The sequence below is a fragment of the Camelus bactrianus genome, chromosome 4 (assembly GCF_048773025.1).
Source record: "Camelus bactrianus isolate YW-2024 breed Bactrian camel chromosome 4, ASM4877302v1, whole genome shotgun sequence".
NCBI classification, from domain to species: domain Eukaryota; kingdom Metazoa; phylum Chordata; class Mammalia; order Artiodactyla; family Camelidae; genus Camelus; species Camelus bactrianus.
The window spans coordinates 10,756,341-10,773,219 of record NC_133542.1 but is presented as its reverse complement, the minus strand read 5'-3'; the positions used below and the strand labels follow the sequence as shown (position 1 = coordinate 10,773,219).

The 16,879-nt window shown below is 35.5% G+C and overlaps 1 long non-coding RNA gene across 1 annotated transcript; it reads right to left on the bottom strand.

Moving 5' to 3' along the window:
- Positions 1-2,033: 2,033 nt before the first annotated feature.
- LOC141577363 (uncharacterized) lies at positions 2,034-12,781 on the bottom strand. Its single transcript, XR_012506237.1, has 3 exons — positions 12,165-12,781; positions 6,344-6,524; positions 2,034-2,828 (listed from the first exon to the last, which is right to left on the bottom strand). It is a non-coding gene; the product is annotated as an uncharacterized LOC141577363 (long non-coding RNA).
- Between the last annotated feature and the right edge of the window lie 4,098 nt (positions 12,782-16,879).

Below are 16,879 nucleotides of genomic sequence, written 5' to 3'. Positions count from 1 at the left end.
AAAGTATTTCACAAAGCAGAATTATGGAAACTGCAAATTAAATATATAAACCAATGTTATTTAATATAAATACATCAGTTACAACTAATTGCTAATGTCAAGCAATGTGAGTTTCACTTAGACTTCTGAAATATACTTACATAAAATACTTTCTTTAGAGTAAAAGACTTCTTTTATCTCCAAATGTAAATACTGAGACATTTTTCACTGCTTAATATTTTATAGTAACTTATACATAAAAAGAAAGTTAATATATAAAATAATTAGGATCTTGGGGGAAGGCCCCTAGACAATGCTTGGCAATAAAATTATTCCTTTTCCATCTAAGCTACTGCAGCACAAAGAAAGGCATTTTCAAATAAGAATGTTGTAGCAGGTGTTTACTTTTGGAAAGTCTTACCTTTTATAATCCACAAATTCATGTGTTGACATTAGTAAGCAGTAACAGAAAGATCTTTAACCATAGGAACCTAGATGGTTATCACTATAAATTCTGAACTGTAAACATACTTGGCTTCAATATCTGAGAGTGACCTTTTTAGAAACTCGCATTTTGTTTGGCAAAATGATAAATGAACAAATTGATTATTGATTAATATAGAACCACAGTGGCCATGGGGGAAAATCTTCCATATCATGAACTTAAATGAGGTTTCAGTGCTAACCCAAGGCTCTCGTAATTTATACCTGACTTTATATAAATATCAATCAATCAATATATATGTATAATATATAAAATGAGCATGAGCTAAGATCTTCATACAAGTTGTCATCTGAGCACCTCTCATTGCTTTTCTATTTATATCTAATATTTGTATCTGAGATTAAACAGTATTAAGATAAAATGTGAGTGTAAATTATGTAACTTAGATTTAGCATGTATAACACTAAATGAGCATACAGACAGCTAGAAATATAACAATGAATGTTCTGTACTGAAGAAATAAGAGATATGTGGGACTATGTGAACTAAATGTGTATTATGTAGACAGAGATCCAATGCAAAGAATATGAAACTTGTCAGACACACATGGAGAGAAACAGGAAAATTCCAAGCTAGACAATCTCAGGATATATGTGAGAAAACTACTGACTCACTGATGAGTGCGAGAAGCAGTGCCAGCCTTGCACACGGCCAGGGTCTGATGGAATTCTGATTTGGAGAAACCAAGTACAGTAGACGTAACATTCTCCTCTGAAGCCAGCTTGCTGAGACCAATGTGGTTGACCCTACGTGCTCTCATGAGTGCTGTGAATCAATCGGATTCAGACCTGCTTCCATATTTCCATTCCTTCCCCTTGTAAAAACTTACTGCCTCAGAATTATTTTTTAAGTGCTAAGATTAATTTAAGAGATGCTCATTTTATTCCATTGGCTGTTCCTGGATCAAATGTCCCCCAATCCTAATAGTTCCTGGCAGTTAGAAGGGTCTTGCCTCTCTCTGTAAGGCTGAGAAATATGGAAAGTGAATTGGAAGAGTCATGATCTCTCTTTGTCACGAATTCACTCCAACTAATCGACCTTTGCATTAGTTGTCCAGACTATTCCTCATCTTAACTTACTTGTATTAAAATCTCAAACATCACTGAACCAAAATGTCAGCACAAGTGTTAATATTTGTCACTCAGAACAAGCCCTGAGCCATTGACACAAATGCTTGTTATATTGTATAACATTTCTTATTACTTTAAATAAACAAGGCACATATATTGTGTGTTAGTCACTGCCAGTTAATCATAATACAGCCTTAGGTTAAAATAATACCTTCCAGTTTTACTGAGAAGAGGAGTCTAATTGAGCCCACCTCACAGACAATTTGAATTAGAACACTGCACACCTCCTGTGCCCTACCTCCCATTTCTCATAGCCCACGTTCAACTGTGGCCATCCCTGCAGCAACCAGCTTCGTACAGCTGTAACACGCCTGCGATTGTTTCAGCTGCTCCGTGTAGCCCTGGCTTTCTGCTTCTGTGTTTTTTCTGATCCAGCACAGAAGCAGAAAGCCAGGGTTTTTTTTAGGGGGGGGTGTTTGGGGAACTTTTTTGTATTTTTTTTAATTCCTTAGGGGATTTATTGATTTTCACACTTGGTTATGCTGAACTGCTCCAATCTCACAAACTCATCAAAAAGAGCATTCAGTGTATTAAAATGTCCACATCTCCCAGGTGAAAATGGGAGCGCACCCTGAACTCGTTCATGCACAACGGAGTGGTACAAAGGAGAGGGCATCTCCTTGCATCAGCAACGGGAGGCAGGAGTTGCTAATGGGATGCTCCCCATTCCGGTCCTCACACAGATCGCTGGAAGCAGTCTCTCTGGAGTTCCTTAGAAGATCCAGGCCAGAAGGGGTAGAGTTGCCCACAAAGGCAACCTTTGAAAATTCATTCTTCTACTGGCTTTTCCTCTTTTCTTTTTAATGATTCCCAGTCCTTCTCTTTCATTCCTTGAGATAACTTTCCAAAATAAGCTTACTTGCCTGTAAGTTTGTCTCATACTCAGCTTTCAAACGAGAAGCTGAGCTAAGACAGATAATATCCTGAGAGACGGGGTGGGGAAAATGGGTCAGCAGCTCCACCTACAAAGTGTTGGCTGGACAGGCTTCTTTTACTCTGAGCATCCACCTGTTTCATACATAATGCAGGACACTCCCACCAACGTGCCAGAATTAAAAAGTCCAGTTGTTGCTTCCGGCTTTTAGTCACCCTAAACCCCCTGCTTAAGGGAAATGGGGGTGGGGGATGGGAGAGGTGGCTGCTCAGATAACTTACTGAGTCTTTGGATTCCTCGCAGTCTTGTTAATGTATCCTTGATAGGACTTTGTCTTGCTCTTTGTATAACATTTTATGGAAAGACAAAAATAAAAGCACAAACAGTTATAAAGACATCTGTGGGGAGAGGGTGCTCCGTCTGTTCTGACTGAAAAAAATAAATCAAGCAGACATGTTGCTTCATAACTTCTTGCCTGAGGAAAACCATGTTTGCAGGAAAAAAAGCCCTTTTGTGTTCCCACTGACCTAAAATTTCATGTGGAATATACTTGCTAGACAGAACATTTGACTGCAGGATATGGACATCAACCTGCTCTCCAGCTTGAAGATCGGAAATGGATATATACTAGCTTCACAATGAACAGTAATCATCTGGTGGTAATTTGTATTGTTCATTGGTGCAGCTAGACTTCTCTGGCTGCTCCCACTGGAGGGTAACTCATGGTCTAGAAATAACTTACCTAGTCAAGAATTAGAAACCCAAAAAGGTTCATCAAAAATAAAACACGAGACTCACAGAAGTTGTCTATTATATGACAAGACTTATGGCCCTCATGGTACCATGACATCACCGGCCTCCTCTGGGACAAGGTTTCTTGGTCTTGGCCTCTGAGTGCTGCTGGGTCCCACCATCCACTGCAGTGTCACTCACCCTTCTGGTCTTTTGGCATGACGCCCTGACTCCCACTGTTCATTGCTGTCTGTTCTAAACGTTCCAATCACTCAACCCTACCACAGACTTCATATGGTTTGATTGGATGGGGTGAGAATCTGAATTTCCACAACATTTTAAACACTTTCAACTTTTGGCTATTTTTTCCATAGCATTCTGAGTGTGTCATTACTCCACCCACATTAACACCACACTTTTCTGTTAATAATCTACCTCCTATTTGCCCCCTCCCTTTTGGAGGGAACACCAGCAAATTTCTAATATTCTGTCCAGGAAAATACACACAAGCATCCTTCATTTCGCATTCAAAGCATCCTTCTTTTTATCATTAAAAAAAATATGTGTCTTGGCTTTCAGAAAACTGTTTCTACTATGCACTAAAAGTCATAACCAATTTTTCCTCTAGACCAAGACAAACTTTCCTGTGAGGCAATACCAGTCACAGCAAAGGTCTAATGTTGGCTATTTTTAGGGGAAAACAATGACAAAGTACAACCAATCCTGTAGACTCTTCTGATACAAGCACTAGGAATTATATTCCTGATGGGAACATGGCAGTCCACAAGACAAGCACATCTTCTCAAAGATCCATATTCTCAGAGGGAAGGAAGCCCCTTGTGTTATATGTGGAAAATTCATGGATGCCACCCATGTTGTCTAAGTGGTGAGATACTGACCATAAGACATATGAAGGAAGGTGAATTTGTGCTTAACAGGAGAATACCATTAAAGGTATACTTTGTTTCCATAAGTTTTTATACTTGACAGAAAAGCACTTGATTTAAAACTATGTTCATGCATGTATTTACATATACACATTTGTATCCCATAATTGTATAGTAGTAGAAAGAGTCAACGTGTTTGTTTTTGGATCCTCGTACCTGTCCTGTTGATATCTAGAGACCATTTATTTCAAAGACAATAGGATAATGAGTGATATAAAAAGCCATGACCTCAAATAGTGGGGTTTTTTTCCCCTAAAAATATCAGCCAGTAGCGATGACCCTTGTTCGGTGATGTGATTCCAAGAAGTATGTTCATATTTATTTCTACTGTTACTAAAAGCCTGGGCCACTTTAAGTGTTGAGAGATTGATCTCAACAAGTGTGTAGTCCCCAATTTCTCAGTGCATTATTATGTAATCATAGAAAATTGGACAGGTCATAAATTGGGCACATAAGTTATAGTACAATAGTCAATGGGATATTATGCAGCTGTTATAAGAATAAACCTGAATTATACCTTTAAGTCATTCAGGGCAAGATATTCAACAGCAAATGAAGAGAGAATTAGTAAGGTGACAGGAGACACATGGGACACACTGTAAATCTGATCGCTACAAATCAGCGCAAAAAGTTTCATAAATCTAAACCCTTTTTTGAAATGTTAAAAACACCAAAATATCAATAGAACCCAGAAGCTGGTATCTTTAAGTTGTCCCCTTTTAGACCATGGTCTACAGCCTTAGGTGTATAAATTATCATAATAACTATTATTATTCTTACTTTCAATTCTTCCCTTTGCTGCCTTCTTGAAAGAAACTGGAATTACGTACACCACCATTTTGTTTTGCTTATCAAGTTTTAAAATGAATTTATGGAAAAATTAAAATCACTTCCAGAATCAGGGTTCTTGGGAGCACTCAGCTCAAGCCACAGTCCCAACTGTCCAGGGTAATTTCCCATGTGACCCCCTGAGCGTCCTTATCTAAGGACAACTGTGGCCAACCCAGCCCACTTGCTGTTTTATTGAAACTTATCTGTTGCAAAGCCACTTTTTTTTTTCTGATGGACAATGTCTATCTAATTCTGGTCCTTTTGATTAGGGCAACTTAAAAACTGAGTCTGATGTGATATAGAGAAAAGCACTGCTGTAAGAAGGAAGTTGGGGTCTATGACCAAAAACCATTAAATTAAAGTCCCCCACAGGCTCATTGAGGATAAAGGCTACTTGGATGAGGACCTTATATGGCTACAGAGTCACTTAAAGCAAAATGACGCTACTGGTTTTTCTCAAGGGACTGAGCAAGGAAAGCGAACATCAATGTGCACACACATACAATTGTATTTCTTTTTTCCCTGGTAAACCATGAGTTATACCCTTCTTGGGGCTTTTCTCAAGGGTATGAGTGATAACTGCACAGAGAGAATTCTTCTCTGACAATAACTATTCAAGAAGTACATATAGGAAGGGCATTCTGGAAGTGGTGCATGATTTCATTACTGTAAGAGACGTCTCCTCTCCTTTTGGGATATGGGCATCCACGGGGGATCAAGTGAAATATTTTTAAAAATGTTTTCTTTAACATTTATATCTGTCAAGATAGATTTTTAAAACATTGTTTAACGGTGACTTTCTTATAAAAAGAGAGTCAAGTAAATATTGCTGGAAACAGGAGGCCTTGAGCTAGATTACCTAAGGTCAAGCTTTTTGAATTTCTTAGTTTGACTGAAAGTCTAAATCAAAAGCATCAGTCTCTTGGTGTGCCTGTGTCACACAATCAGATGTTACTGTTTTTACAAATGGACCTAAACAAACTGTGAGGCTGGTTATCGCATGAGCTCTCTCATCCACACAGGCCTTCAGCAAATGTCAGCAGGTCCCACCGCTTTCTAGCTTGGGCCAGATGCCCTGTAGATTCGTTGGTAAACTACAAGAAATCTATCTTGCATCCCCAGTAACACTGATGATGAATGAACTCTCTGATGATGAAATAGCTCCTTTCTTACTTCAGTTTCAGCAAAGGACATGCAGGGTATAGAGTGATAGTCAAAAGTAATATATCCACATATAGAAAATTCTTATGGATCATCTACTGAAGTAAGTTTTAGTTTAAGTGTAAAAAGTTCAAGAGCTGAATGCAAAAACAATCAAAACAATTGCACTTAAAATAATGCTTACCATGAATTAAAATGTTACCATCAACAGGATGTCCTAGATGTGTGTACGCCTGCAGGCTGGTGTTGTCTTTCCTTAGAAGAGTTACACTCAGTCAAATTCCTCCTTCTTTTGTTTCCTTTGCAATCTTCTGATATTAAAATTATCTCTTTTTGCAATTACGTTTGCAAATCATCTTTAGTTCCTGGAAATGTAATAAAAATACATAGTAATTTTAGACCTAGAAATAATAAGAAGTTGTTCAGATTAAAGAACTCACAATCAGATATTGCACTGTTTCTTTTTTCTCTCCATTCAGCTTATTCAAATGATCCGCAAACTGATTTCACAGTACCTCGATAAAATGTTATGGCTGTTAATAGAGAATTTAAGTACCTGCGAATTTATTCATTTTCATACAAGAGACTGATATGAGTGCATTTTTGCAAAATATATGATGAAAATTATCCCATCTTTAACTTGTTGTATTAATCATTAAATAGTGGAATATAGCTTTGTTTTAGGTTTTTATTATTGTGGATTTCACAAACAAAATTAAAAGGGCACATTCTTTTTATTTACTTTTTTTTTAACCTTTTTACTGAAGTATAGTCAGTTTACAATGTTGTGTTAATTCCTGGTATTCAGCATAGTGGTTCAGGTATATATATATATATATATATTCCACTTCAGATCCTTTTTCACTATAGGCTATTACAAGGTAATGAATCTAGTTCCCTGTGCTATACAGTAGGACCTTGATGTTCATCTATTTTCTGCATAGCAGTTAGTATCTGGAAAAAGACACATTCCTGAAGTAAGTAGTAAGTAGCTAGAGCTTTCTAAGCACTGATTTGTGTTAAATGGCCAATTTTAATATGAAGAATGTTTAGGACATAGTATTATTTCCTAAAAGCAAAATAAAACCTGGTAAGAATTCTCAATAAACAACATCAAAATTCAGTTATCATTACTCGAATGTTTTTCACTTGTTGTTCATTTGCGGGTTTTTGCACTTTTACCCCATATTGAATATTATAATAGTTATCTTTATTTTATCTACTGTAATATCATAATGCTGAAATGGTAAATTAGTAAGATTAGTATCTCAGTTAATCAAATAACTTTCCTAAATCACAGGTCATGATCTTAAATCCATCATTTCATAATTACAGTCCATTATTATTTGGCTTTTGTGTTTTTGTCTTCACTGTAACTAAAATCAATAAATTCTAGATGGATGAAAGAATAAACCTGTCTTTGATTTAAAAAATTAAAGAATCTGAGGATAAATAAAATCCATCTGTACTAGTAGTTTGAGACTATGCTCAAATGTATCATTTTGGATTGCTGAAGGACAGGCAAATTTCAATTTTCTTATTTTTATGTATACCACTTTAGGATTAAGTCATTTATCTTGGTTTTTAAAAAGCAAAGCTAATGAATAAAAATTGTCTTGATTGATTGATTGATAGTCTTTAAAGTATTTAAGATTTGGCAATGGTTTGATTGATTGATTGATAGTCTTTTAAGTATTTAAGATTTGGCAATGGTTTTGCCATCAAAAACTAGTACAACCAAACATGATCTACTTAATCTAAATAAGAGGAACTTGCTAAAAATGTTAACTTGGGTTCAGTTACATTAAATATCTTTCTGTTATGTTAATTACCATGAGAGCTTCCCTAATTGGGATTATTATTAACTTGTGGAAGTATTAGATTGTAAATGCAAATAATACATACTGGAGTGAACTGTGTAAGAGTTCTTGAAATGTCATAATGAGGTTAAGGATATAAATCCATCAAAAATAGATAATATACTATTTAAATAAACAGTGGTTCTGGCATTAATCTTAAACCTCTTCTCACAAGGAAGATTTCAAAAGTAATGACTTGGAGAAATATTTTTGATCTGATGAAATTTTTTTCTTCATCTCATTTACCATTACCTGTTGGCATGAGTCTGACGCATCTGCTGGTCTGTCCTGATGTGATCACTTTATTGATATACTGGTTGCAACTCTATGAAAATTGGCCAAATCCCAAATGTCATGTTTTTTCTTTCTTTATCAACTCTACTTTTTGTCATTGTTGTTACTGTTCTTTTTTTTTCTATCAAAGTTCACCTAAGTACTGTAGCCTCAAACAGCAGTTTTTCACACACAATCAAGGAATTTATGTTCTTTTAAAACATTAAACATTGCATTTATTTTGATACTTCTGTAAGGAAATATCTTATAAAATTCCTATGCTTCATAGCATGATCTTTAGGTGATGTGCAGTTCAGAAAAATTGTCTTCCAGCCTCCATTTGAATATAAACTATGTGTAAGCAGCTGTATTTGTTAGCTTCTTTGGTTTTCTGGTGTACATAAGGACATCAAAGTGTGACGGGCATGTATGTAGTGGGCACAGAATAAATATTTTTGAATAAATGAATTTAGACTTTATTCTATGTCTGTAAACTGAGTTTTTCTGCTCCACTGCCTAATAATAATAATATAATAATATAATAATAATAATGTTTTGGCTTATTTACTCAACCATTTGGATGTTAAAGTCCACCATCCTCACAACGTCTGGGTTGCTCACGCTATATAATGTGGATGATCTCTTTCTCAGTCCTTCACACTTGCTGTCTGTTGTTTAAATCATCAAAACTGTATATAATTTTGTAAAGTATATATATATATATATATATATATAAGTAGAGCTATCATCTCTAAATTGAGTTTTAACCCAATTGGTTAAGTAAAACTTCAAATGAAATAATTAAGATCGATGTTTTTGTGAATGAGATGCAGTAGTATTTGACTAAAGAGACAGACCAGTGGCGTGGTATGAATGCGAACATCTTCAGATGTGGAGGAGATGATGGAAAAGAATGATTACTGAGAGGGTGGCTGCACACAGGGCCCCAGTAATGCCATCTATGACTTAGTCCTTACACATCTGGTCTCAAATATTAGTAATTGTATGTTGTTCCTATTTGAAAAGATTTTAAACACCAATTATGAAATATATTCTAACTCCGTTCTCTAATCCATTCCTCAGTAATATGACAAATGTGAAAGAACATTTTAGCATGGTGATTTTATTAACACATCCCTTCAAAAAAGAGTGAGATGGATCCCCAGCTTAGTCTGATAAATTAACTTTTCCTTAGTGAATATTGTCATATTAAATGTAACATATTAGTCTACATTATGTATCATAGATGTGTTAAAAAAATGAAAACTGTATATTAATAAGAGTATTATGACAATCATTACTTAAGTAATGTATGTTTCACTATTTAAAAATGGCATATCTGACTTGGTCATAAGGATGGAGAAATTTCATTTATTTGTGGGGCAACAAAGAAGAAATGCAATAAAATGACAACCTAGACAGAACTGATCAGATGCTGAAAGCAGATGGAAAACTTAGAGTCAAGTATTAAAAGAGCAGGTTTATAATGCTGCAGCTGGGGATTCAAATATCTCAGTATCTAATCAGGCAACAACATCTGGCCTACTGCTATTCAGAGGTTTTCCAACAGTAGGAACCACAATACAATTTAATAATCAAAACTGAATTTATAAAGCTAGCCAGAATGAGCAGAAACTCAGAAGACCTTCCCACAGTATCTCTCAACTTTTCAAAACAAGGACAACAAAATGTTATAACTTGCCTTTTGATAATTAAACTCCACATACTGCAAAATGAAGTTGGATAAAAGTTTAATCAAACTCAGTGAGTGCCATTAAAAAGGCAATAAACAAATGATTGCATAAATAACAAAAATCTTCCACGTTCCCTTCAGTTGTTGAAGGACAAAATAAACAAAGTGGCACTTGAGTAACTGGCAAAATACACAGCAGTAAAAAAATTCATATTTAATTGTAAAATGTTATGGGGGCCTCAGTTTCTCCTAACTCCATTTTCATTTGTTATCTCTTTTTTTTTTTTATTAATTTGAGTAAGAAATACAAAGAAATAGGGAGTCAATGACTCAGTAATTTATAACATGAGAGAGATCAACATGCAAAAGCATTTTCATTCTGGATCAAAATTAATTATTTTATTTAGTAGTGTTTTATCCTTAATTAAGAGGAAATAATATCCTATAAATTATACTATGTCTCTCCATAAATCTTGCTATAGTCCTCAGTGGATTCAAAGCTTAAATGTAAGAATTAATCATTATGTCAAACCTCTTTCTCTGTCTGGTTCCAGCTTAATTTCTCTGTCTTAATCCAGCTTAATCTAAACTCATCAACCAACAGGTCCTCCCATGAATGGTAAATGTGGTGTGCATTAAATTAGTCATGATTGTACAAGAAAAACATCATCTTCCACTTCTTCATACTATTCATAATGCCTAAGCCTTGTGTTTGTGTGTATTTATATACACACACACAAAAGATACATTACTACATCTGAGATACCCATTATCCGATCACATAGAAAATTAACTTCTAAAAAAATAATACTAGTGAAAGTTTGCAGTCATCTTACTTTTCAAAATATCTTTCAAAATGTAACACTAAACGCTCAGTTTTTCAGAAAGGTTTTTTAGAAGGGTGGTGGGGCTGAATTTCTTGCATATAGTTGAATGAAATGTAGCCAAGAATATAGTAAATTGCTCAGTTTGAAAAAGTGATAATCATCACCTTTCCTCCATCAAAAACTCTCCTCTCTGATTTAGTGATTGACTCATTTGATAGTCAGCTCTCTATCCCTATCAGATGAAGAAAAAGAAACACATCACTGACTTCCAAACATGATACTGGGATAAAAGTTCTTGCAATGTCTCTGACACTAGCAGTGATTTTCAAGTTTGTTTTTTTGTTTTTTCCCACAAATCTTTAGTCCCTAGGTCTACATTGATCTAAGTAATGTTGGAGTACTTCCAGAGTACTGCTAGAGAGTTGTCACTTTGTCACAATCCAAGTATGTGTTATTTGGACTTCTGTGTCTTAGAAAATAACAAAAGAAAAATAAGGTTTACAGGTACGGATGGTGGAAATTAAAAGTGACAATGACAAGTTGTAAGGTGTACATAGAAAAACTATAAATAAAAAACATCAGAAAGACTGTAATATTGATGGTAAACTTCTCTGAGTGTTGAAATGGTTTTGGTCCAAGAGACTTCAAACTGGAGTCCCTAAGACATTATTGTACTTCAGAGAGATGTCTACTTTATAAAAGCCATGCTTAATTTTGACCAAATGATACAAAATTGAATAATCAACACATGATCCATTAGATATCTTATTTTCCTGGAAAACTGGAAAAATTAAAATTTCACCATATACCGATGGGAATAATATTACCGTATTCTTCCTAAATGACTACTGGTGTGACACTATTAAGATTTTAGGAGCAGCTATAGGACTGTTTGAACAGCAACCTTTTTTCCTAATGGTGATCTCTCTACCTATCCACCCCTACTTCCCCAGACAGTGATGCCCCACAAGGTCTTCCCAGCTACAGTTAAAGAAGTTCAGTGTGGAAAAGTAAATCAGGAGGGGCCAAATGTGTCTCCACAGAATGCATCAAAACATTTCCTTATTACATATAACAGATATAGAGATAAATTACAGGGTTCTCTGTGGCCAAATTGTCCACAGTGAGAAGACAAATGGCCCCCAATGAGAGAGAATGAGAAGCAGAAATTGGAAAAAGCGGAGATAACTGTTCACAGCTGAAGGGTTCCTGATGTCCAGGAGAATGTATGTCCTGACCTGACACTGTGTTCAATTCCTTTTTGGATTTCACAAACCAATTCAATCTCCTCATAAGCTAAATGTGTTAGAGTGAAATTTCACAAGCAAGGTAATTGATTACTATTACTGATACCTGTTCTCTGCCAAGAAGGAGAAATAGAAAACAGATTCACTTTCCCATTTGGAATGCCTAGGAAAAGAAAAAAAAAGTATCAAATAAAAATGACAAGACATCGGATATCAGTTTGATCCCAAAGATACAGAGCAAAAATGAGCTTGTAACTATGAACTGTCTAGAGAAATTTTCCAGGTCAACATAAAAGGAAAGGGAATCAAAGCGAAGCCATGCAGACCCGGTGAAGCGAAGACACAGATCAGAGGCTGAGAACCTCAGGCACTTAGAGTTTACAGGGCAGAATTCTGGAGAAAACTCTGGAAACCTACAGAAGTTTCTCCTTGTTTATTCAGCTGAGTACTGACCGATACATGAATATTATAAGGAAGCCATAAGAGGCCTGGGAAATGACCCCTGAAAGGGATTAACAAAATCATCAGAGTTCACAGAGGAAAGAGGTTAGCGCTTGGTCCCACAATCCAGGAAGGAAAACCTCATCTGTAAGGGTAGTCAGCAGTGGGGAAAAATAACATCTAGTCTAAACACAATGATAATCCCACATAACAACAGTTTAAAAGTCAACACCCCAAAGAGCAAACTGTTTTCAAGTAACTTAACCTCATCACAGAATAAACCTCAAGCACATTAAACACAATATGGAAACATCCAGCACTTATTAAGGAAATTTTCAGAAAGGCCGGTATTTGAAACAAATAAAATATGACATAAATGGCAACTCAAAGAAGCACGCAAAGACAAATTAACTGAAAAGGATACAAAAGGGAAAAGAGAGAAGGCACAAATTACAAGTAACAAAAATTAAAGAGGAGCCATCACTCCTGATCCTGTGAACGCAGAAAGGATAATAAAGGAATATGATGAGCTCCGTGCCCACAGGTTTAATAGCACAGATGAAATGGACCAATTTCTTTAAAGACACAGCTACCAAAACTTACACAGGCAGAATAAACTGCAGAGGCTCATGCTGACTAAATAAGTGGAATTAATAATAAATATGCTTTTAAAAGAGCAAAGTATCAGGCGCAGATGTGCTCACTGGTGAATTCTAGCAAACATTTAAAGAAGAAATTGTTCTAATTCTGTACAATCTCTTCTAGAACACAGAGGCAGAGGGAATACTTCCTAACTCACTTCAGGAGCCAGTATTACCCTAATACCAAAACTGGACAGAGATATCACAAAAAAGGAAAAGTGCAGATGAGTATCATTCATCAAAATAGATGTAAAAATCCTTAACAAAGTAAGAGCAAATAGAATCCAATGATGTATAATCAGTATAAATAACAAGCAGGTGGGATTTATTCTAGGTGTGCAAGATTGGTCTAACATTCAGAAATTACTCTCTGTTATCCATCATCAACAGCCCAAAGAAGAAAAATCACATGACCATATCCATAAATGCAAAAAATAGCACTTGAGAAAGCCCAACACCAAACATAATAAAAACTCTTAGCAAATCGGGAATAGAGGAAAGTCCCTCAGCTTCAGAAAGGACAGCTATAAAACACATGACAGCTGGCAGTTGCATTTAATGTGAGAAACTAGATGGTTCCCCAATAAGATCAGGAAAAAGGCAAGGATACGTGCTTTCACACATAATGTTTGACATTGTTCTAAACGTTTTAGATAATGCATCAGACATTAAAATAAAATAACAGACAGACTAGGAAAGAAGAAATAAAATGGCCTTTGTTCACAGATGACACTACTGTCTATGTAGAAAATTCTAAAGAATCACCACCAACAAAAAACATTCCTGGGAACTAATAAGCAATTAGAGCAAGGTTGCAGGATATGAGTTTAATACACAAAAGTTAATTGCTTTTTTATATACCAGCAATAAAAAATCATCATTTAAAGTTAAAGGCAAAATATCATTTACATTATTACCAAAATATGAAATACTTTGGCATAAAACTAACAAAATATGTATGAGATAAATATGAGGAAAATCATAAAACTCTGATGTAAGAAATCAAAGAAGGTCTAAACGAAAGGAGAGATGCTCTAAGTTCTATGCACAGAAAGACACATTATTGCCAAGATTTCAGTTTTCCCCAACCTGATACATAGATGTAACACAAAGCAATCAAAACCCCAGGAAGTCACCTTGTGGATGTCAATAAACTGAATCTGAAGTTTATAAAATACAACGGATCCCACGCAGCCAACACTAGAGCGAAGGAGGAAAACAGTCAGAGGACTGACTCTGACTTTAAGACTTATGATAAAGCTGTAGGAATCAAGGCAGCGTGGTATTGGCGAGAAGGTAGATAATACAGATCAGTGGGACAGAACACAGAATACAGGAATGGATCCAGAGATGGGTATTTTCTGCTGATTAGCCACAAATGTGTAAAGGCAATTCAGGGGAGAAAGTAGAGAACGGCTTGTCGACAAATGGTTCTGGAAGAATTGGACATCTATGCAACCCCACAATATATGGGGGAAAAAACTAAAAATGACATTTAGCATTATAAGCTAAATGTAAAACTTAAATCATAAAGTTTCTATAAGAAAACACAGAATGAAATATTTACGATCTTGAATTAAGCAAATATTCCTTAGGTAAGTCACCAGAACAATATTAATGGTATTTAATTAATATTAAAAAAAAGTATATTGGACTTCTCAAAATTAGGAATCTGTGCTCATTGTAAAGACACTCATAGAAAAGTAAAAAGACAAACCTCAGGGTGGCCGAATATTTGCAAATTATGTAACTGATAACACACTAGTATCCAGAATAAAAACTCTCAAAACTCAATTAAAAGAGAATATGAAAATGAATATATGTATGTACATGCATGACTGGGACATTGCTGTACACATTTGACATATTATAACTGATGGTACTTCAATTAAAAAAAAAACCCTCAATTAAAAGAAAGCCAACAGCTCAGTAGTAGTGGTCAAACTATCTAAACAGATACTGCACCAAAGAAGATATGCAAATGTTAAAGAAGCTCATAAAATTATGCCCAAAACAATTAGTCACAGAGAAATACAATGATTTCATTTATGCATTCATCAAATCCATGCAATGGCTCACCTATTATGCTCCAGGAATTACGTGACATACAGATGACCAGATGTGAGCGAGGTTAAGGTGATGCCCTCAGGTCTACAGTGCAGTGGGAGCACTGACGCAAATCCAGAGTGTGATGAGTGGTAGAAAAGCAATGTGCAAAAAGCTCATAGTGATGCACGTAGACAAATGAACCGATAAACAAAAAATATTCACGGAGGTCCTAATTTAATCTTGGAGGGTGGGGAAGACATGTCAAGGAAGTGTGTTCGTGCTAAGAACTGAAAGATAGTAAAGCAGGTGAGTCGTGTGATGTGGGATGGATGGGTCTAATATTACGGCAGTCACTTCTCAGAAGAAAGTGCAATATGTTCAAGTAGCCTACATTATTTTCTTTGTGTTTTCTCACTCTATTATTTTTAAAGGCTGTCTGTATAAAGGCTTTTTGATTTGGGAAGATCATAGCATGCAATATATTATTTTGAATAAGCTAACCAGAAAATCTTTGCTGGACTTTTAACAGTGAATTTTACTTTATTCAAATACTAAAAATAGCTAAAAAGTCTCGACATTTCTTGTTCCTTTGCTACCTGGAATTAATTATTGGTACTTAACCATCTAAACTTAATCTTAAAATCTATTCCCTCACATCTATCTGTTTATGTATCTATTCTTATTTTAAAAAATCCTAATTTCTTAATTGATTTAACTTTATATATCTTCTTTAGTCTTTTATAATATGATGTTTATGGTAATTTCCACAAATGACAATGCACTCAGTTTACAGCACATGCAGGTAATTCCAGGCCAGTCTGAGAATTATCTCAAAGATTATTCCTAGATCTTTCCTCCACACTTCCATTTCCTTTTGTTTCTCATTCATTTGCTAGGTTTTTCTTCAGATTATAGTGTGTTTAAGTAAAATAAATACATTTCAACTTTAACAATGCCACGTTACTCGTTAGAGGAAGTTTGAACAATGTAGACAAGTTTGTAGAAAGTTAATCATATTTATCTACATTTAATGAAAAACGCTGTTGTATTTTAGTGTTTTCCATGCAATATTCAAATGTGAGTTGTATTAGTTTTGGAATTTACTCTGCCCTGTTTTAATCATTTTCTATTTTATGTTTTATCATTCATTTTTTTTAAAATTAAATTGAAATAATGTAATAGAGGAGACAAATCTGACTCTATGTTGGATCTGTTCCTTTAGTTTTAACCACTGCGCCCTGTTTTCTAGGCTTAGTCTTGCCAGCTCTGCACCTTTTGTAAAACAATGTCGCCTTGAGCCTGAAACATACAGGAGAGCCTGTCCTCGGGGCTCTGACCTTTAAGGATGCTAGCAATTCTGCACTTATGTAGAGATGGCAAGTTGCAAAATAGAGAACAACCTTTGTTTTGTTGGAAGCTTATAGGGACACCATGACCTGGCCCACCAGGAGGGCTGCAAGAACAAAGAATGCCTGCAGCAAGGAGTTTGCAAAAACCAACCAGACCCCCTCCCTTGTTTTCTGTATTCTGACTAGAGCAGGATGATTCTCTAAGACATTGGTCTACCATCCTCCTGGTCGGCGGCTTTCTGAATAAAGTCACTATTCCTTGTCCCAATACCTTGTCTCCCGGTTTACTGGCCTGTCGTGTGGCGAGCAGAACGAGTTTTGACTCGGAAACAGTAAAATCT